Source organism: Glycine max, chromosome 14 (genome assembly GCF_000004515.6).
Source record: "Glycine max cultivar Williams 82 chromosome 14, Glycine_max_v4.0, whole genome shotgun sequence".
Taxonomy (NCBI): Eukaryota; Viridiplantae; Streptophyta; class Magnoliopsida; order Fabales; family Fabaceae; genus Glycine; species Glycine max.
In genome coordinates, this window is record NC_038250.2 from 45,133,295 (window position 1) to 45,158,178 (window position 24,884).

Genomic DNA, 24,884 nt, shown 5'->3' on the forward strand with positions numbered 1-24,884 from the left:
TTTAGTTGATGAGATAAAGTGTACTTCATGAACCATTTTGTATTAATAAAATTGAAATTGGAATTTTTAATGATAGTAAAATGTTAGTAAACAATTTATCTAGTAGAAGTTTTTTTTATTAATATAGTAATGGGTTTGTTATTATTTGTGTAATGAATATGTTGAAATAAATTGAAATTGAAATCTGAATTAGTAAACATTGTTAATGATAGTAAAATGTTAGAAATTGAAATTGACAAATAAAATTGTAACCGTACTCTGTCAATAATTTAGTTGATGTGGCAATAACATGACTAAAATATGACAATGATGAGACTAAAAATTAAGGCATTTGATCTTTTTACATATGATACAGCTTTAGAATTATTTGTGTTAAAATTGAAAGTTTTACTCCTTTACTACCTTTATTAATACAAAATGGTTCATGAAGTTACATTTTTCTTAACTACACCAGCAAACATTTTTTCTTGAACAGATCTTATCAAGCATAAATCATATGATACAATTTCAAGGCAATATCACATTTTTGAACCTGGGAATCTGATCGCCGAAATCCACGACAAATCTTTTGATTAAATCCAAGCACAACAATCACTATGTTGACCGCAAAACCTAAAACAATAGGAGATATTAAGGAAAACCAATTCATATATATCTGTATATAATCAGTGGATTAGCTGAAAGCTAAAAACTCGAAATGAATAAGGATATATGTCTTCAAAACAATCGGAAAATCTCTCTCCATCCCATACTTGTAAACCATGAAGAAAAAAAAGTGCAATGAATCTTCATGATCTTTAATGTGCAAGTAAAGCTAAATGCACAAAGACAATCTAATGTCCCTTTATTTTTTAATCACTTATCAGTTCCCAGAAAAAAATGTGAGTAGCTCTGGTGGTAGTGTCAACAATGTGTAGTTAATTTTGAAGTAAATTGAAAAGCAGAAACAAATTCAAAAGCATGAATTATATGATATCAGAAGTCTAACAATATTTTTAGGAAGGCGCAAGGCTTGAATTTAGTGGCAAACATAACAGAATCTACGACCAATGGAGATTGAGAGTCTTCACGAGTTGAAAATGAATATAGATAGAAACATAGGATAGTAAAATGTTAGAAATTGAAATTGACAAGTTCTAGTATCATCTCTGTCAACAAGAATCCCAAGCTCTTCACAGTGCTTAATCTGGTCAACGGTCAACACATTAGTGGCATGATTGTGGAGGTTGGCGTAATAGGTGGGAGGAGGAGAAGGCATGAACTCAAATCTACCAACAAAACTTCGCTTTCTCATCTCTCTTAGTGTGGTGAAGATGTCGTGAGTAACAAGCGCAAGGTGTTGCACACCAGCACCTTTGTTGTGTTCCAAATACGTCTCAATCTGGCTCTTCCTTTTCGTTCCGTAAACCGACTCATTCAGCGGCAACAACACCGTCTCCGAGTTGTTCGCCAGAACCATCGAGTAGTTCAACTCGGTCTCGCTCATTCCCACGTCCTCTGTGAACTTGTGGAATCCGCTAAAGCCTTTCAGGTACCTCATTGTCGACGCGAGCTCTGAAACAATCCTGACGGTGTGGTCCAGCCGTCGGATCCCGTAGTCCAGCTTCGAAAATGAAGACGACGATGCTAAGGCCTCAAATCCCGGTAGGAACCACCCCGATGGATCTGCGTGTGGCACCTACGGGCCGACGTCCTTGTAGCTGACATAGCGGAGCACCACGTCACCGTAAAGGCGCACCTCCACAAAGCCAATGCGATCGTTGAGGAGAACCGGCGGCGACGCCGGCTCAGCTCCTTTCACGACGCTGGCGATGAAGGCGACTTCTGTGTCGGCGACTTCCAAGGCGATGGCGCGGACAAGTAACCATCGAAGTAGCCGAGATCTGTGGCTACCTCTTCGACTTCCTCTTCGCAATGCAGGACAAGGAAAGCGATGAGGAATTTAGGGTTTTAATTTGCAAAACTAAAGGAGAGTAATTAAAATAAGGGTAGGACTGAGAGAGGCGGTTCGCATTACCTCTCGCATTTTACATCGGTTCTACAAGAACCGAAGTCGTAATGTGTTTTCAAAGATAGGTTTATCAAAACCATCTTTAAATTTTTTTAATTATTTACAAAAATGTCACCACTTTACTTACGACATCGATTTTTATACAATCGTCGTAAAACCTGCATCGTAGAATATTATTTTTTTGGTAGTGAGAAGACCCACTGACCCCTCTGGTGGCAACATTGTGGTATGATCTCTAAATTCTTGCATAGGAAATACTAGTGGCTTGTGTGGATATCTGCAACATGGCTCTTGTAAAAATTGAGGAATTCAATAGTGTTTAATAGTGCAAATGTTGATCTTGACCAACTGTTGGACTCAATTATGATAACCTTCTAGAGGTGGATAAAGGGGATGCGAAGGAAATTCTAGCATCTTATTTTGAATGGCTCTCACAACCCCTACTATGTTTGTGAGAAAGACCCATTTTTTCCTGCCCTGGTGATAATTATATAACTCCTTCATGTTTTCTTTCTTGGATGTTATTTGGATCAAATGTTGCATAGGGTAGGTGCAGACTATTTATTACAATGTGTGGAGGTCCTTAATGCCAATTATGGCCTATTTTAGGTAGAGATTTGCCTTCCAAAATATGCTATAATAGTTGTAAACTTATTAATTAATGGCTCTTCACTGTTGTTTCATACTAATTGGAGGGGTATAATTTATACCTCTTCTTTCTATTATTAACAATATTTGCCCATTCCAAAAAAAAAAAAAAGCAAGATCCCTTGACACCAAGTACATACAAGCAAACCCACACATACAAGATTTCTTGACACTAAATGTAAGTCTAAATTATTATTTGGCTAAAATATATTTTAATTTTTTTCATGTTTTAGTTTATATCTAGTCTGGTTCTTTGTGTTTTAAAATTTTTAATTTAATCCTTTATGTTTTTAAAGTAAGTTACAATGGTCTTTTTGAAACAATGTTCATTTTCGATTTTGTAATGCAATTTTGAATATTGTTTTACTAATTTAGATGGTAAAACTTGTCTCATTAAATTTACTTATATGAAAATTATGAAATTCAACTGATTATCGAATTAAAAAAGGCCAAACATGAAAAAATCACATGAAAAATAAGTCTCACGAACAATTGGAAAAGAATATAATATTAGATTTTTCAATTTTTTTGTTGCTCATTTGATTCACTTTTCATGCAATTTTTACTATCTTTATTAGCTATTTTTTATTTAAACATCAATTGGATTTTATAAAATTTCACATCTCAAATAAGTTACAATAGGATTCAAAATCCTATTCCAAAATTAAAAACGATCATCATTGTTTTAAAAGAACCATTTTGGTTCACTTTAAATACTTAAAAGATTAAATTCAGCTTTTTAAAACATAAAAAATCAAACTGAATATATTATAAAACATAAAGGAGTAAAACTGTATTTTAGTCTTAATATTTCAAACACATACACATAAAAAATCCCTTAACACCAAGTGTAAGTTTAAATATTACTAACCCACAAACTACATAGGATTTTCATGAGTTCGATTCTCTTTGCTCTCTACCATGAGTTGAAGATCGCTTGGAAAAAAGGAATTAGATGTTTGGTTCGTGAGTCTAATTCTGAGCTATACCCTTGCTTCTCATTCAACATAATGATTGTTCTTTTCATTAATTCTCATGCTCCAATTATTAATAGTATGCAATGGGAGCTTCATTTTCAGCATTGTCACATGGAAGCAATATGCATGTGCGTATATTGGCTTTCGAAGATGGGTTCTTCTTCTCAAGATGGAATCACGCTGCTTGATTCTCTTCCCGCACCGATTGTGCCTCTGGTTCTGGCTGAGGTCAGAGGCGTTGCTCATAACTTCATATAAGAAGTAGTTTAGACAAATCATAAGATGTGGAAGTTCTCTTCATTTATTTTTCTTCCGGAGGGAAAAGAATTTCGTTTTGATCTCACAAATAATTTGCTTTTCTTTCTATCTTTCACTCAAAACAAACTACAAAAAAAAAAAAGTCTTTAAACACTCAAAATCAATTGATACCTTGAGAGTCAAGATAGGAGAAAAGAAAAACTAATATGATAGATGATGAGATGTAATAAAAAGAGAGATAAAATACAAAGAAATTACAAGCGTTGATGAGATGTTTAATATTTAAGTGTGTTAAAATTTAATGACTTTTTTACCAAACTAAAAAAAGCTCGGTGTTTGTCCAAAGATAAAACAAAAAAAATATTTACTTTTTATTAAACAAAAAGGTCATATTTATTAGAAAAAAGGTCACATATGTGTTAGCAAAAAGTTCCATATATATTTTCCTTCTTTAAAGTAATAGCATGTCTATTAAAATTTGCTTTAGGCCTCCTTGATGAAATGAAAAAAAAAAGGCTTGGATTTATGTGTTTAGTATTGAGATTTTATTACAAAATTATCATCAATGTAATATCTTACTCATATTTACAGAATTGTCATTGTAAAAATAGTTGATTACTTTTGAAATATATATAAACTTATTCTGATTTTTTAGTTTTTTAAAAAGAGAAAAAATGTTATAAATTAAAAGATGAATAATTAATTACATATCATGTACGTTAAATTTATTGATTTTTATAAAATTATTTTAAAAATTATATAAACAATGATTTATGATTGAGAATATAAAATTATTTTAAAACTTCAAACAAACCAACGTGTATTAAGAAGGCTTCTTTTCTACTTTTTTAAATAACAACTATTTTTTTATATAAAAAAGTCAATCCGACACATAATTTCTTCTAACCCTTAGTTCGATCTCAACATTAGACACGAGTGTTTGAAGCACTAAGCAACTAATGTAATGACTATTGCTTTATCATATTTTGAGTAAGTCAGTTTCTTTAAACTTAAAATTTTATAATACCTTGAAACAAATTCCCCCATGATATAAAAACCTGTAACGTATATTACGAGATGAGATTTAAACATGCACTTCTTATTAAATGTATCACGACTTCATATAAACTTGAGAAGATGGAAGGAGCCAACGAGGAACTTCATAGTATTGGTATTTTATTTGGGGCCATTTTCTGTTATTCTGGATTCTATGGTTAGTTGGTTAGACACATGACAAGTACTAGGAGTACTACTTAATTTAACCTACTTGGAACGAAGAAAATCTCCAATTAAACCACCCTATTCTTCATCTAAACCAATCACGAGGTTGCAGAAGCAGGCACGCGTAGCAAGAAGAAAGAGAAACCAAGCCACGCTTCAGAAAGGACAAAACAGTAATTTACGTACAAAACAAACACAAACTTATACTACTACAATAATTGATGATTATTAGAAAACATAATTAATTTTTGTATGGTACCGTACGCATTCAAATATAATAATTCGGTTGTGCTTACCCCGACATTATTAAAATGAAAGCTAGCTTAAAAAGAGCGAATTGAAAAATGGGAAGAAAATCTTACAAGTCCCGACCACCAAATCTCCAGCACAGTGAGAAACAGTAGACTTTGGGTAAGAAAAGTCGCACACGCGGATTCAGAAAAATTAAAACTTTTTTAATTAACACGCCGTCTTATGTGATCTTTCATTAAACAATTCCTATTATTATTATATCAAAGCTTAATTTAATTTCCATTCACATGGGGTGTAAGTGTGACTTTATTTTATTGCATATTTGAATCCAACCAATGTTGGTCACAAATGTGTGATTAATGTGAGAGAATGTGTTGTGGTGAAATGTTTGAATTGGTTCGCAACTGGTCATGGGGGGATAGGCACGCCTGAGAGAGCGTGAAAACTGAGAACTGAAAAGGAAAAAGAAGTGTGGGTGGTGTGATGGTACTGTTTTTTTCTTTTTGCTGGTTATGACTTATTGGGTATGGTATGCATGTAATAAGCGTTCTGAGAAAGATCTGTTGAGTATGGTAGTAATGGATTTTACTGGCGCATGCATTGGTGCACGCTCTGGCTCGTGGATCCACAAAATCACCTTAATGTTTCTTATTGAGTCAAACCATTGTTAAAATATATGGTGATAACTAATCAACGTATTTTAAAAGAATATCAATATATGAATTTAATTTAATTTTGGCTATTAATGAAAAATTTTGTTAATAGATAATTTGTAAATATTTTTATAAATATTATTTGAGTCTTAAAGTTTGTTTTTGATTTTTGTGAATATATAATATAAAAAGGATATATTGATAAATTTTAAAAAATGTGATAGAATGATAAATTAATTTTTGAAAGATGAAAAATTCAAATTTAATCCTTCAATAAATAAAAATATGATAAATCAGTCTTACCATTAAATTTATAAAATTATTTTATCGTTAAATTATAATAATCAAACATATTTTTTGATCATCAGCTTAACCTTAAGTTACAAATTTTTGTGATCAATTATCATTAAATTATTTACAATAAAATCAAATTATCACACTATTTACCCATTCAAATATTAATTTTTTTTTTTTTCATTTCAAAGATTAATTTATTAATCCCTCATACTTTAAGAATGGATTTTACTATTTGTTAAAAAAAAAAAATGGGGCTATAGCTACTAGCCGAGGCTAACTCTCTTCACAGTTCACACACATCCCATGCAAACGCAAGGCAAGTGTGAATCGCAAACCACGCCACGCGAACTGTCTCTGTCGTTTTGGGATATAGGCTGTCGTACAGTCACTGGGTGTGGTGCGAGTAGGCTTTTGGTAATGCGGTGGAGTGACCAATGGAAGTATGACGCGTGGCGATATGTGGGCCCAATAAGCAGCGTCTATCGCGGAGGTGTAGCCGCCAGTAGTGTGCTTTCTGGCATCTGCTCTTTGGAGTCTTATGCTCTTTTAAGCTTATTCTCTCTCTCTCTTTTTTTTTAGTTGTCCAAGTTTAGCCATTTGTTTCTACGTTGCCCTGGAATTATCATCATTTCTTGAAATTCTCCCTTACTTTTCATATATATATAACTAATAAAAATATAAGTACTTTACCTTTTAGTATTAGTTAAAAGTATGAATTTAATTTTCATGTATAATAGATTCTCAATTATATAATGCCATGTATTTATTAATTTCCACAAATATTATTTTAAAAGTTATACTTGACATCATTTTTAATTGGTTAGTAGTTTAAAAATATTTACAGTCAAAATATAAAAATTAAATTTCAATACTATATACTTAACTCATTAAACTTGAATTTTAAACTATTTTCGTTAAAAAGATTAGTTAGTTATAAAAATTAAACCTAACATAATCATATTATTATTATTATTATTATTATTATATTTTAAAATTACATATTTATTAATTTATTTAAAGGCTAAATATATTAGTCTATGTACTATAATTTTATGTCAAAAACTTATGTAAAGACAAATTTATAAGCATATTAAAAAATATTTTATTATGAAGTAAATTTTAGATTAAGAAAAAACGAATTATATCTTATAATTTTATTTGTATCAGATAAACAGTGAAACTTGAACCTTAAATTTTGAAAAAACAAAAGAAACTTTATTCCTTTATTTTTGTGAAACATACTGCAATTTATCTTAATGTAAGTTTAACACTCCTAAATAGTAAATACTCCATATCAACAAAGTGAGCCTTTATGGAATGTGGTGAGAAAAGAAAGGTAGTGGTTGATTGAGTGAAATATAAATGAGAACAAAGGGAGGAGATGGTAAATTAATTAGAAAGATGAAGATTTTTTTTTTAAAAAAAATATAAATTATATTAAACCCAAAATGATACAATAATAAATGGAACTAAAGATCTATATTAAAATATTAAAACAAATATAATATATACATTTGTTTATATATAAAAAAAATTTAATTTTATTAATATTATATATTATAAAAAGTTTTGATGATCTTTAAAAATTAACCTGTTACTAAACAACCACATAAAAGAAAGATGAAGATTTCATTGCACTTGGCGTGGGGCCAACAACTTGCGCAGAAGGAAGAAGCATAAGCAATGTTGATTGAAGTGAAAGTACAAGTCTGACACGAGGAGTGAGAAGTAATATACTAAATGAAAAATCAGTATTCTTGGATATTAGCAAAAAAATTAATTTTTTTATTGAAATACATAAAATAATATAGTTTATGATTTTTTTTTTTTACATTCTTATTCATAATAAATATTTTTTTTTGAAATTTCTTAATAATATCCTAAGAACACTGTACTAAATACCAATATCAACATTCAACAATAGCCTAACTCCAACTTACATTGAGGGCAGTGAAGATCATCGTGACCCTTATTATAAATTAATTTAGATTCCTTCACTTCTTCCCATTTCCCACTCATAACTAGTCAACTCCTACCATATACTAAAATTTTTAATATATGAATATAACTATGGTCTCCTCTTTCTTTTTACTATTTTTTTTTATTAAATTTCTTGGACAGGAGCATCTTCCTACGGGCTTTGCAATGTAGTACTGCATTACTGTACTAATTATTATGGCCATTTTTTTTTACCATTGTTCTTCTCCTCACAATTTGACTGAGCGAGTGCCATGGTGTTTCTTTCTTGACTTATTTAATGTGACTTTAAATCAATAACAACATTACAACACATGTTTTTGAGAATTTTTTTAAAAGTAATTATATTATATTTCAGCATAACTCATAAGTGTTTTTTTTTATCCTGTCCTGCATGGATATTCATTTTTAATGTGCTTATTAATATGTCAAATATTTATGAATACTTGTTGTTATTTATCGATTTATTAAAATTAAAAAGTTAAAAAAAAATCCACGCCAATGGCCGAGGCTAGCTTTTCCAGTTCAGCTGCATTTTGAAAAATTAATTTTGAAATGAAATTGGTTTTGTTTAAATTTAATTTTTAAGTGATATAATTTGTATTTGAAAGTTTTTTTAAAAAAAGATAATAAAGTAAAATATAATTTTTCATCTAATGTAAAATTTATCTAAAGTTCCTTCTTTTTTAAGCCAAAGATCAAATTCATCGACCCATAAACCAAATAGGTAAAAATTTACTTAAAGTTACAATACCTGATATTTTCAATATTATTCTAGCTGAACCCAACTTGATTCATTCCTGATTCTTGAAGTGTATCTCAAACCTTAAAAAAGCACGTTCCATAATTTTTTCTACAGTATCCAAATTAATTGGTCATATGCAAACGAATCACATGAAACCTGTCATCCAAGAAACATCAATCCGACAGATTTCCTGCAGTGTTGAAACTAATATCCAGTTCGATGTAGATTGTTAAATGAGTAAAGACTTTAAATTATATAAAATATAAATGACAATAAGAATAAAAACTGTACAAACCAAAAAAAAAAAGAGAGAAGAAGAATAAGAATAAAAATAAGAAATTAGAATATGAATGTTAATTCGGTTTCACAACATACAATTAGAAATAAAGTAGCACAAAAATAATTACACAGTTTTACTAATCACCGTGTGAAATATGATGGATAAAATTTATACTTTAATTCTATTTGGTTACTTTTTATTTTATCTTTTAACTTTTTTTGTTACGTTTTTTTTATGTCATTTCCATTAGTTTTTTTTGTAAAAATAATGATTTTACACTAAAAAATATTTTAGTGGAAGTTTAAGAATATATTTATTGAAGGTTTCAAATACTTTTTTTGTTGCTTGCAATTCTTAATTAATTAATTTTTAATCATCGAGAAGTATTTAGTATTGATTTTATGCATTGACAATGTACTCTCACCGTAATATAAGATCTAATAAAATAGCTTTTTTATAGTGTTAGTGGAAATCATAAATCACCATAATTGATTAAACCTATATCATAGTTGACGAAAAATGTCACAATTTACAATAGTAAAAAGTCAGCACAATTAACAAAAACAATTAATGAAAATTATATTAAAATAAAATGAATTAAGATATTAAAGCGTTAAATTTAATAATATAAATGATTAATGTTTCGAAACAATGTTTAGATGAAGACTAAATATGGCCCTAAAAAGAGAAATGCCATCAGTTATCAGACCATGAACTTTTGAATGCCCAAATACCCAATTCTCTATAGTTTCAAAAGACATAGCCCAACACATACCAATGGCCAAGTGGGCCATAAAAATATGCCACTTTTTCGGTCTATGAAGAAGAAGAACCACAATCCCGAGACCATGAAGAAAACCAGACACTATTCTATAATGAATGCCTGAACAGTGTTTTTCAGAATGCTTGAACCCAGAACAAATCGAGCATGCAACACCATCAAAGTATATTAACGGCTAAACATTTCCACACCATGATATAATCAAATATATTGTATATATTTACTTTCCTATGATAGAATAATTCTATATATATTTACTTTCCTTGAATACATTAGATCAAATCCCACTAACAGGGGATCATAGCTGATATGCCTTAAAATTAGCACAAAAGATTTTGTACATGTATTATATATTGTTATCAGTCAATGGAAAGAAGGCATAGAACATTTTACAACCCTCGTTCCTTTTGCTCTTTTCAATTTCATCTTGTTGTTTTAAGATGATATCAGGACACGATCTTAGAACCAAAACACTAAATAACAACAACAACATGGATCCCTCAAATCCATACTTCATTCATCCTTCAGATCACCCTTTGTCATATGCTTGTCCCATAAAAGCTGAATGACACCAATTACCCATCCTGGAGCAAATCGATTATTCATGCTCTCATAGCTAAAAACAATATTGGCTTTATTGATGGGTCAATTCAGTCACCTTCAGAAAAAGATAAGCCTTTTGAATTTGCTTTGTGGAATCAATGCAACAACATGATTTTATCATGGCTTACACACTTCGTAGAACCTGACTTAACCAAAGGGGTCATTCATGCGAAGATTGGCCATCATGTTTGGGTAGATTTTAAGGATCAGTTTTCGCAAAAAGAATGCTCATGCGATTTACCAGATTCAAAAGTCCTTAGCCTCTCTCTCCCAAGGCACCATGTCAGTCTCAACCCATTTCAAAAAAATCAAAGGTCTTTGGGATGAATTAAGAGTCATATTGCACACCCCTTACTTGCAATCAAACAAAAGCGCACAATGAACAAAAAGAAGAAAATCAATTGATGAAATTTCTTATGGGCCTCAATGACACATACAACACTGTTCGTACCAATATACTTACGATGTCACCACTGCCTAATGTACGACAAGCCTACTCTCTAGTCATTCAGGGTGAAATACAGCATCAAATGACATCATAATCTACAGAGAATTTCTCCATAGCCACTACAATCCAAAGTCATTCAAACAAATTCACTAGAGGCGGGAATTGTGAGCATTGCAACAGAGGGGGTCATACAATTGACAATTGTCGAACTCTAAAGTTCCACTGCTAGTTCTGCAACAAAAGAGAACACACCGAAGATAGATGCAAATTTAAAAATGGGACATGGGGTTCAATCACAACAACGACGATATAGGTCTTGAGGCACTACACCTAAGTCTTTGTCTACTGCTAATGTAGTAGACTCTTCCCAGCTTACACATGGGCTATCTACTAAGCAACTTCAACAAATTGCTTGCGCATTAAGTATGATGTCTGCAGATGATACTTCTCTGGTAATAAAGATGCTTATGCAAATGTTGCAGGTCTGTCTCTTTTCTAATGCCTCGTCTAATTTTGTTTTCACTAAGCCTTGGATTTTGGACAGTGGGGCTATTGATCACATCACATTTGATTCCACACTTTTCACTCAAACAGAATCCCCACTTATACCTATTGTCAACCTACCCACTGGATCTTCTGTTCCAGTCACATCTATCGGAGCCATGCCATTCAATTCAAATATAACCTTAGATAAAGTCTTATGTGTTCCTTCCTTTCGGTTAAATTTGATGTATGTTAGCAAACTCACCACTAGTCTGAATTATTGTGCCATTTTGTTTCCTACATTCTGTGTTTTGCAGGACTTGGCTACGATGAAGACGATTGGCTGGAGTAAACAATGTGGTGGTCTTTATTACATGTCTCCTTTGCAAGGAACACCTGTCTCTCATCAAGTTTCTCAACCCTCAGATTTATGGCACATGCGCCTTGGACACCCATCTCCATCTCGTCTCAAATTAGCTTCTCAATTATTACCTTCCAATAATATTTCTTTTGATAATAATTGTAATGTTTGCCCACTGGCTAAACAGGCTAGACTTTCTTTTTCTTTAAGTTCCATATCTATTCATGTTCCTTTTGATTTATTACATTGTTATATTTGGGGTCCTCATAAAGTTCCCACACATTCAGGTACATTTGACACCATGGATCATTGGTCTACAATTAAGCCAACCCATCAACCTCAACAACCAGAGCCATCCCATACCAATGAATCTGAGTTGCCTATCAATACACATGAAGCACCTTCCACTACCTGAACCAACTTTAACCAATTCAAACACATCAAATTCTTCAACTCCTTCCATTCCCCAAGTTCGAAAATCCATTCGTGAGAGACAACCTCCAACATGGCATAGAGAGTTCATAATGCCCAAAAAAGTCAATCGATCTTCCTCACAATCAACTTCTAGAACAAGTACTCGTTATCCTCTTTCTAATTGCCTTTCATACTCTTGCGTTTCTTCAACCCATTTTGCTTTTTTAGCTAACATTAAAGCCCATACGGAGCCACACTGTTATGATCAAGCTGTCCAAGATCCACATTGGCAAGCAGCAATGGATGCATAATTAGAAGCATTACAGCAGAACAATACATGGACTTTGGTGTCTCTTCCTGCTGATAAAAAGCCCATTGGATGCAAATGGGTATACAAAATAAAGTATAGAGTTGATGGCACAATTGAGCGTTATAAGGCATGCCTTGTTGCTATGGGATATACTCAAGTTGAAGGTATTGACTATCAGGAAACTTTTTCCCCCACTGCTATGATCACTACACTTTGTTGACTTCTTACTGTTGTTGCTGCCTGTCATTGGTTTATAAACCAATTAGATGTGCAAAATGTTTTTCTTCATGGTGATTTGCAAGAGGTGGTGTACATGGAACCTCCACCCGATCTTCGGGGACATGGGGAGAACATTGTTTGTTGGCTCAACAAGTCACTTTATGGACTCAAGCAAGTGTCAAGAAATTGGTTTTCAACATTTTCAGATGCTATTCAAAAGGTTGGGTACATACTATCAAAGGATAACTACTCTCTTTTCATCAAATCACAAGGTACTTCATTGATTGCAGTCCTTATTTATGTTGATGGCATACTTCTTACTTGGAATGATCTTTCATGAAATGAAAGTTCTTAAAGAGTTCCTTCTCAAGTGTTTTTGTATCAAAGACCTCGGAAATTTAAAATATTTTCTAGGCATTGAGTTCTCCCGTTCAAAGAAAGGTATTTTCATGTCTTAAAGGAAATATGCTTTAGACATTTTTCAAGATGCAGGGTTGTTAGGTGCATGCCCAGGCAAGTCCCTAATGGAACAAAGTTTGAAACTCAACCACAGATGGGGTGATACTCAATGATCCAACCAAGTATAGAAGGTTTGTTGGTAGATTAATTTATTTTATTATCACAAGACTTGACATTGAGTATTTTGTCCAAACACTAATAGTGTGTTTGGATGGAGTAATTCAGTAGAGGAATTCATTTTTTCAAAGAATTTAAAATGATTCATAATAAAATAGCTTGTTTGGATAGAATATTTGAAAGAAGATTTAATTTTTGATATTTTTATAAATCATTTTGACTAACTAAAATAGTGGAATTTCAAATTCTCTCAAAAAATATAGAATTTGAAATTCTTTTTTCAGATATGCTCACTTTAACTCACGTTCTTGCTCGCGACTCTTTCTCACTCAACAATCGCAACTACGGGTGACCAAAGTTTTCACTGTCGACATCGACATAAGTTGTTTTTCACTTACGTTGGTTAAGGTTTTTTCGGTTAGAATTTTTTTGTATGATGTCAACCAAAGTTATTTTTTGTCGATATCGGCTAAGATTTTTTTTTTAGATGATGTTGGTTAAGGTTATTTTCTCACTGACGTCAGTCATGAGAATTTTTTGCTGACGTCGGCCAAGGATTTTTTTGACCGTTGTCATCCAGGTTTTTTCAGTTGATGCTGACCAATGATCTTTTTGGTCGACATTGACTAGATTTTTTCTACTGACATCGGTCATGGCTAACTTTTGAGTAGACACTTGTTAGGGTTTTTCAGTCGACGTCAACTAGGTTTTTTCAGCCAACATCAACCAAAGCTTTTTTTAGTCAATATCGGCTAGGATTATTTTTTAGCCGATGTTAGTTAACATGTTTTGGCTTATGTCAACTAGATTTTCTTAGCCAACATCGGTTAGGATTTTTTTGTCGACATCGACTAGGGTTTTCTGGCTAACATCAGCTAGAGCTATTTCTTAACCACATTAGCTAGGTTTTTTGGTTGATGTTGGTTAGGGTTTTTTCTGTTAATACCAGCTAGGTATTTTTGACCAACATCAGGTATGACTATTTTTAGTCGACATCGACTAGGTTCTTATAGTCAACATGCACTAGAGTTTTTTCGGTCGACATCGGTCAGAGCTATTTTTTAGCCAACATCAGCCAAGGCTATTTTATAGCCGATGTTGGGTATGGTTTTTTGTCCGACATTGGTCAGGGCTATTTTTTAGCCAACTTCGACTAGGGATTTTTCGGTCAACGTTAACCAATGATGTTTTTCGGCCGACATCGGGTAGGTTCTATTGGTTGACATCGACTAAACTATTTTTTAGTCGATATTGGGTAGATTTTTTTGTCAAAGTCTGCTAGGATTTTTTAGGCCGACGTTGGCTAAAAATAACCTTGGTCAATGTCGTTCAAAAAGACCCTAATCGGTGTCGGCCAAACAAAACCTAGCCGACATTGGGAAAAAAAACCAAGCTAAAATTGGCTGAAAAATAAACTCAACCAACGTTAATCGAAAAATAGTCCCGGCTGACGTCAGTTGACAAATATTCTAAGCATACTTTGACAAAAAAAAACCTTATTTGATGTCGATCAAAAAATAGCCTTGATTGATGACGGTTTAAAAATATCACTTGTTGTGTTCAGGCAAAATAACCCTAGTTAAAATTATCAATATTTTGTATTTTTAAATTATTAAAAATTGAAAAATATTTTTTAATTAATATTTCAAAATTAGATTGTGTTTGTTCTCTATAAATTTTAGTATTAAAATTTCATCTATTAAAAATATAAAATTAAAATTTTGCATATGGAGGAAATTGAATTGCCCTATCCAAAAAAAGAATTTAAAATTGAAGAAATTTGAATTGATTTATTCAAACAAAGCATTTGAAAAATGAAGGAAATTAAAATCAAAGCAATTTAAATTCTAGGCATTTCAAATTCTCTAAAATTTTGAAATTCCTAATTCAAACACAAGGTAAGTCAATTCATGCATGAGCCACAAAAACCCCATTGGGATGTTGCAATAAGGGTTCTTAGATACATCAAAGGCACTCTTGGCCAAGTCTTACTGTTTTCATCTAGTAATGACCTTATTTTAAAGGCTTTTTGTGGTTCAAATTGGGGATGTTGTCATACCACAAGAAGGTCAGTCACTGGATATTGCATTTTCCTTGGAAACTCTCTCATTTCATGGAAATCCAAGAAGCTAGCTATTGTCTCTAGATCATCAGCAGAATCTGAACACCGAGCTATTGCCAACACATGTTTGGAGTTGACTTGGTAGTGGTACATATTATAGGATTTGAAAATCCCACAAGTTGTTCCTACACCTCTTTTTGTGATACTTATGCAACTTTACACATTATAACAAATCCCGTTTTTCCTTAGAGTAAAAAACATATTGAAATAGATTATCATATTGTTCAAGAAAAGCTACACACAGGGTTGATTAATCCTTCTTATGTTCCAACATACTTTCAGCTAGTAGACATATTTACAAAGGCTTTAGGAAAGGATCAATTTGTGGCATTGCACAACAAGTTGGGACTTCATGACATTCACTCTTTAACTTGAGGGGGAGTATTAGGAAATATAGTGTATGATATAATCATATATATTGTATATATTTACTTTCCTATGATAGAATAATTTTGTATATATTTGCTTTCCTTGAATACATTAGACTAATAGGGGATCATAGCTTATATGCCTTTAAATTAGCACAAAAGATTTTGTACATGTATTATAAATTGTTATCAGTCAATGGAAAGAAGGACATAACATTTTACAACCCTTATTCCTTTTGTTATTTTCAATTTCATCTTGTTGTCATAAGATAACAGCTACAACTTAGTTCATGCAACATTAACAGCTAAACATTTCCATATGTACTTCTTTTTTCAACTATAAAATAAGCCTAGTGTTTTAGATTAGTTCACGTAACATTAACAGCTAAACATTTCCATCAGTGTTGTCTTTTTAACCTCTAATATAAGAGTGTTTCAAGGACTTCAAAGATAAATAGCCCAAAACACAACAAAAATTAGGATGCAATCCAGTATTATCCACAAGAACCTCCAGAAGAGCCACATCCAAGTAATCACCGATCTTCACATTCACAAACTTTGTTGCAATGATATGCAACCAAGATCATTCCATAAAACAAAACGGGAGAGGTGGATAGGCAAAAAAAATCAGAATAACAAATATATAGTTGTCATTAATTCTTTCAAAAAACAAAGTTCAACCAAGTATAGACCAAAAGTAAATTCACAAAGTATATCGTGGTTTAGAAAATAATTGGATATCAAATGCAATGTCAATCGAAATGTATGAAATGACATTCCATGAAACATCGGCTTGTGCATGAGCATTATCACCTGAGATTCCAAAGTCATGGGAATTTCGACAAGACAATTGACAAAAATCAAACCCAGAACGAATAAACATCCATTTTCAAGAGTTGTGCTGATAAAAGTCCACACGAAAAATGCAAGGGGCAAGCGACTGAATCTTATCAAGTACAAGGACATGACAACAAATACAGCACAGGAAACCATATTATATATGTTTGATTTCTCTGTCATCAGTTTAGAACGGTTTAGAGAAGTGATCATCAGAAAGCACCAATCTGCAAAAAACTTTCTGATTAGAGGTGGAGGGCCTTCATGCATTGGAGAACCACAATGCTAAGCAGATAATGCAACTAAAAACAATGTACATCAATAGCTTCCACCAACTCTACTTTCCAAACAAGTCCCTAAAAAAATGGTCGAGAACATAGCATAGTAATCCAACCGTAGCAGAAAGGGAACAAACATAATTGATTAATGTTGCAAACATGAGACCACATAATCAATTACCCTGTTGGCCAATTATGAAAATTATATAATCAATTATGTGACTTTGTTTAATCTCATAACCGATTGTGCTATAAGCATAATTGATTAATGTTGCAAACTTGAGACCAACCATATCCAATTTTTGAACGATTTAGTGGATACATAACTGGTTATACTAAAGAGATAATCAATTATGTGGTCAATTCAACATTAAAATATTTCAATCCAATGTCATACCTAATCAACTATACTATAAGCATCATTGATTATGTTGGTAATCTGAGATGAGACCAACCCTATGAAATTAGAAAGTTCTAGTGGCCTACATAACCAATTATGTGAATAGAATAACTGATTATGTAAATACCAAAATGTTCAATTCCACAAGGATCACAAGTTCTCTAAGACAATTTTGGAAGAACGACTTTTTTTCTTAGCAACCGGTCCAAATTCACTTTCTTTCATCTTATACTGGAATGAAAATTTTCCACAATGAGATCCACATTTTTTTAAAAACTTGCATCTCGAAATCACCCCTAACAAACACTCATCTCACAACTTTCAATCCTAAACTAACTCAATTCAATTACATCTCAAATTCATCCCCTTAAGCCAAACACTTTGGTTTGGTATTGCGAATTTGAGAGTCTTGTTTTCAATTTTTTTTAATATCATAGTATAATGCTTATTGATAATGTAATTATTATATATGTATAATTTTATTGTTATAAAATTGTAATATCAACATAATATTAACAAAATACAAATTATTTACTTATAATATATAATATACTCAACATAATATATATATATAATACTAGGGGGGAGAGGCATGTTGTACCTCTTTACATATTTTAAACAAAAATAAAAAATAAAAGAAAAATATTTAGAAGTAAAAAAAAAAACAACTTACAGCATGAGAGTAATGAGTAATTATCTGAAAATAGTAAAAGTTTAAAAAATGATCAAGGGTAAAATTGTCTAGGATTTGTGGACACCATAAAAAAGTATTTCCTTTATTAATTTATTAATAGTATAGATATAGATATAAATAAAACATTATATATATAATATTATAATAATTTCATTATATACTAATGAACCGTTCTCTATTAAAAAAACTGAACCGTAGTTGAATTATATAATATTCAAACTAAAAATGAACTAATAATTCTATAATGAGAGCAATATTGTGTAAAAATTGTGAAGATGTAAATATTAATAATGCTAGGTAAAATATGATTGGATCAATGTAAAATTTAAAAAATATTAATTTCTACCACATAAAATTTTTGTATTTAATTTGATCCTATAAAAATGAAATATATTATTATTGGTTTTCAGTGATAACTTCATTAAACGATTCCTTGATGTGGTTAATAGGGACTTAATTACTTTATTTCTTTACCTTCTCAAACATACTCAAAAGACACTAGAATCCACTATTGCTTCATCTTTCGTCTAATTTCATCATAAAGTGCCGGAAATAGCCTAGGAAGTAATGAAAAATTACAATTTTTTGGAGTGTTTGACTGCTAGAAATTTTTTAATTCATTTGTAGTCAAATTAAACTTATAAATTTGTTAGTCACATCAAATTATCATTTAACTGAGTTACAACTAAGAACTAGTAAAATTATTTTTTATTTTTACAGGGATCAAATTAATACGAAAACTACATTACAATACCTCACCCTTTAGAGCAACTCTTGACTGAATATTTTATGTATAGTAAACTTCACATTTTTCAAGTATTGTTTGATCAATTACATATTAATCAATATTTGATTGATTGGTATGAAGTTATCGGCAAAAAAGATTTTACAAAAATAATACAATGATCTTTGAATTATATTTTGTTTCGAATTGCAATACAATGTTTTAGTTTCTTTAATTAAGTATTTTTATGATATTGTTGCGCTCGCCCTATCTATTCCATTTAAATCTCTACTTTCATTATATTATTAATAGAAACAAAATTGAATTGAAATTTTGTGAGAAAGAAATTTAATATTTTCAAATTTTAGAGAAATCTTAAACATATTTTATTCAGAATTCTAATATTTTTATTATATCTTCACCATTACTCTTGTGTTAACAAGATTTTGAGACCCATACCCAAATCCAAGTCTTTTAACTTAAAGTGAGAGGAAATATAATCTATAGTGGGAAAAAACATGTGAGATCGTTGTCTTCCATTGAGATTATACATTATAATAGATGGTGAAGAGTTAGGCCTTTTATTAGACTCTTTTTTTTTAAAAAAAAAAGGAAGAGTTACGAGATATCTTCTTTTATAAATAATGTCAATATTTTATATTGAAAATCTATCTCTTGAAGTAGCATAATCTAGTAACATATGTTTGTTTTGAAAATGATTTCACTTAACCAAAAGTCCCCATTATAGGTTATTATTGATCCATATTCCTCAAGCCCAAGAAAAGTGGGGATGTTACACTAACCCTAAGCTTATGTGTGTGTGACTCCCCATGATAGGTCATAATTGATTCATAATCCTGAAGCCTAAGTAAATCTGGGATGTTACACAAGTTCTAAGATTATATATATGTGTGCGAGCACGGACATGTTAAATGAAATGAGTCTTAAGCTTTGAGTGGAAATTAAGAATGAGTTTGTAAATTAGTCTAAATAAACTTATAATTTGTTCTAGTAGGTTATATCTTTATTTTTAAAAAATAAAGTATTAAATATTTGAATTTATTTTATTATTTGATATGTTTTCATATATTATTTGAAATTTTGTATGAATTTATAACTTATTATTTTGTTTTCCATTTTAACTCCTAATATTTAAATAAAATTCCAAGCCAGCTTTTTCCGCATTTAATAGTATAATGTTTATTTTAATTATAAAACTATTTATTTTAATTATTAATAAATATTTGATATTCAAAAAATAATAGGAGTTCAAAATTAAATGAAAAAAACTTAAATTCATAATTACCAAAAATATATTTTTTCCTACAAACTAAATAAAATATATGTAATATATATATATATATATATATAAATTTATTTTATATTTATCAACTAATTCAATAATTAAGTAATATACACTTCTAATTTTAAAATAAATTTTCAACTTTTAGTTAACATTTTAACTTTTAATTGTATAAAAAAAAACATTTTAACTTTAAGTTAGTTTAACAATTATTTTGAGTTTAATATTATGCACTATCAGTGTAAAAACTTTTATATTGTCAATCAATTGAAAATTATTGTTAATATTATTTTTTAAATACTTATAAAAGTAGATAAATTTATCATAAATGATGATTTGTAATTAGATAAAAGTAAAATATGTTTTATACTATTAGTGTATAACCTTTTCTCTCATGTATATTGATACAAATAAAAATAAAAAGTTTTATCTCCTTTAGCATACAAGAAAACAAGAGAGGAAATAAAAAAAAAATGAGAGGACAAATATATTTTTTTCCTCAATTTAGAGATAAAGAAAGTAACACAGGGCTTAAATAGGTATAAAGACAAAAATTTATGGGCTTTTTAGCCTGTTGAATTAAAAAAAAAAAGACAAAAAATTAGCAATGATTAGGTATGTTATTGACAAATAAAAAATTTGTGAAATGTATGTTATTGATAAACTAAAGCTAATTAATTCGTTGTATTCCTAGTACCAAGTCTGCACCGTGAATAGGAAGTACATAACAAAAGATTCGAAATTATTGTTCCGCCATGATGATGGGAACATCCTAACAAATTCCAGCACACTAAATAGAATTCTCGTTTCTTACCACTATTGAGAATGGATTAATGGCCAACACAGGCAGCCCTAGGAACTCGACAACCCTCGCTTGTAGTATGTTGTGTGACCTACCTAAGTCGACCACGCGGTGTACGTGGTGGTGGAGGTCCAGAGAATGCGGCAAATGATAAATGAAACTGCTCACCATTCGATGGAGAATTAATGGAAGTAGTATCCGAAATAGGACCTAGATCAAATGAAGCAGAATCCACTTGTGGACCATTATCATGATCGCAAAGCAAAAGTAAGAACTATTTACGTTGACACCTATGGCCTAGACTCCACTTGTCCTCACAATTGTAGCAAAGCCCTTTGCTCCCATGCTTCTGAACGTCGGTTGAATTCACTCTTTTTATAGGTAAGGTTGATGTTGTGAACATGGAAGAAGGAGGTGGTCCTAAAATGGAAGGTTTGGAATGCACAATTGGACTATAGGAAGTCCTGGAATCACACGAAAAGGAAGATCGAGAATCCTTGAATTTCTCCTCCACCAAGAGGGCTAAACCCACAGCCTGAGCTAACGAGTTTGGTTGAAAGATGACCAACTTCGCACGAATGACAGTGTGGAGACCCGATATGAAGCAATTATGAAGAAAATCTAAATTCATACTGACAGCATAATTGCACAAAGCCTCAAACTATTGTTGGTTTTCTGACACAGATCCCATTTGTTGGAGTTTAAATAATGTTGCCTGATGATTCACGTATGAAGTGGGACCAAAATGAAGCTCCAAATCGCGAGTGAAACCTTCCCTGGTAGAGAGTTGATTGTTAGCATGGAGCCACTTTAACCAGGCTAGGGCAAGGACTTGCATGAAGAAGAGAACCAAGGTCAGCTGATGCATCGTCGGATTCTAAATTAACTTGAAGTAACGTTCAACTTGGAAGATCCATGCTAGAGGGTCAAATTTTTCAATAGGAAATAAATTGATTTGAACTGCCTACATCGGATTCGTCTGATGACTGAAAGGTGAATTGAGAGTTGACAATTTCACTTGCTTGTTGAACAATGCAAGTTTTGTGTGTTCCTAATCCATCTTAATCTACAACTCCCGCATTTTTTGCAGAAGCTCCTCCATTCATAGATTTATTAGGCTTAGTTGGTGCCATGGAGATGAAGCAAAAATGAAAACACCAATGATATAGTGGTGTATTAGCTCCTTTCGAATTCGAGCAAAAAGAAGATAGTGGTCTTTCCAGGTGATAATTCTCTATCATTTTCATTCAAGTTCCCCATTACAAAAAGGTGGGTCCCAATCCTAACAAAAAAGGGAATCTATAACTAATTATGAGATTACAATATTGTAATATTATTAATAATTCCTAATTGACATTTTCTTGGCAGATCTAAAGTCTAACATAATCTTTCAACCAAATAGTGTTGGTCTTCACACAGTGAGGCTTTCCCTCCTTAGGCCTTCTATTTCACTTGGCGCATTCCTTTGCTGCACTTCAGATCCTACTTTCGGGCTCTTAGACCCAATAGGTGAAGTTGGGTCACTACTACTGTCATGATCCGTAACAAAGCTCTCTAGCTTAAACTGGAAAATATTGAAGTTAATACTAGAAAAGGAGCTAGACTATAATAAAAACTACTAGTTCAAACTGAAAGTGAATCACTAGGGAACTAGATGCAACCTACATAATAGAAGGCTTGAATTTGAACACAATAACTTATAAGAGAACCTATTTATTTACACAAAATAAGAAAAGAGCAAGCAAAAGCAAAATCAAAATACCAATTCTAAAACTATCATTATTTATTTCAAAAAACAAAGTTCTACTAATTATAGACCAAAGGTAAATTCACTGACTATCATGGTGCAGAAATGAACATAACATCAAAATGCAATACCATTTTATGTAACATCCAGAAAGCAGAAAGCCCTTAAATGCCTAAGTTATGTATTGGCTTGTGGATGAGCATCACCACTTTCAATGTTTTGATCTTGTTAAGATCCTCACTTCATGGATGAAGAAGATCTTTAAAGATCCTCACCTCTTGGTTGAGGTTCCAAAATGGAGCCAAATTCGATGAGACAACAAGTGAAAATGCACCCGGAATGATTAACCAAAGATCTATGCATGAGCTACATATTTACAAGTCCAAACAAAAATAATTGGGGCAAGCTACTAAGTCTTAACAAGTCCAAGGACATCACAACAAATGCAACAAAGGAAACCATACTATACACATTTGATTTCTTTATCATCACTTTACCAATGTAATCATAGTAGAGAGGAATGATAGTCAGAAAACATAATGAACATAATTTAGCATAAGCTTCTATCTAGGGAGAGGTTGAGGGCATCCATGCCTTCGAGTACCACAGAACAAAGCAGAAAATGCAACTAAAAACAACACTATCTAGGGAGAGGTTGAGGGCATCCATGCCTTCGAGTACCACAGAACAAAGCAGAAAATGCAACTAAAAACAACATAAAGTAATAACTTCAACCAATTCTACTTTCCAACCAAATCTTGGAAAGAGAGGCTAAGAGCATGGGAGAGCAATCCAACCACAACATAAACAAAACACACAAAGCAGATCCTCTTAGTTCCATTACGCATCACCATCTATAGGAATATACTAAGAAGCGTTATGAAAGACTTGCTAATAATTTTTTTAAAGAAAAAGAAAAATAAAAGAAATTCATTATTGTACCATAAAATCACAAAAGAAATCTCAGAAGTCACTTCAATTTCCAAGCAACAGCAAGAAATTGTAATCCTACTTTATTTTAAGGTAGTCTTAAACATAAACTCTAGACAAAATCATGCTCTATACTTTATATTTTTGCCACACTAACAAATCTATTTCAACATGCTTTCCATCATAAAATTTAATGATAAAATAGTTTCTATTAATTGCATAAGCTAATTAGAAATTAAACATGAAAACCCCTCCAAACAACTACATGTTATGCTTCAACCGTGAACATGAGGATTCTAAAAATAAATGAAAAAAAAAAGAATAACTCTAATTTGCTTTAAATTTGTTCTATAACTAAATATGAAAAAATGATTATAAAACAATAATGAGATAATCCATATAAAGTCATTGTTGTTAGCATGTCATAGCAAATGAGGAACTACAACATCATTTTTAAGAGAAATTAAATTAACAGGTCAAGCTATATGCTAAATAATAATGTGCATGTACAAGGGTTGATAGGTAATTTTGTTTCTTGTATCTTCTTTCTTTGGGGTTGTCTTTCTCCATGATCTACTACTTGGCAGTTCAAAAGGTGGGGTACTTGCAAAAAATACTTTGACACTCAAGATGTTGGTCGAAAGTAATAAATTAGAGTATTAAATGAGAATGAACATTATCTTATCTCGAAAGTTTAGCTATATATACATTCCTTAGTGGACCTTGGATCCACGGGCCATTGTACTTAATTACCTCATTAGGTAATGCACCTCTAATAATTATTTTGGGTATTAAGACAATCTGTAATTGTAGTTATATGCTCTATTTATGGACACCTCTGTTAGAAAGGTGATGAGGATACTTGATTATTTGGCTAGTCCGAATACTTGAGTACTATAGAAGGGCTCCTTTGTTAGAAAGGTGACGAGGGTGCTTGAGTTTTTGGTTAGGCCAAATACTTGAGCACTATAGAGGGTACACTTTGTTAGAAAGATGGAGAGGGTGCTAAGGTATTTGGCTAGGCATGCCTCCGCAAAATCTGTTAAATAATGGAGGTTATTTTTTTGTTTAGTGGAGGTTTTTACCCTCCGCAAAATAAATTACGGAGGTTTTCAAAAACCTCCGCAGTTATATTCGCCACAAGCAATTAGCGGCGATTTTCAAA

At 31.6% G+C, this 24,884-nt stretch overlaps 1 pseudogene; it reads right to left on the reverse strand.

The window, feature by feature from the left end:
* The window catches only part of LOC100777484 (4-hydroxyphenylpyruvate dioxygenase-like), a 24,997-nt pseudogene extending 22,906 nt beyond the window's left edge, over positions 1 to 2,091 (reverse strand).
* Positions 2,092 to 24,884: the final 22,793 nt, after the last annotated feature.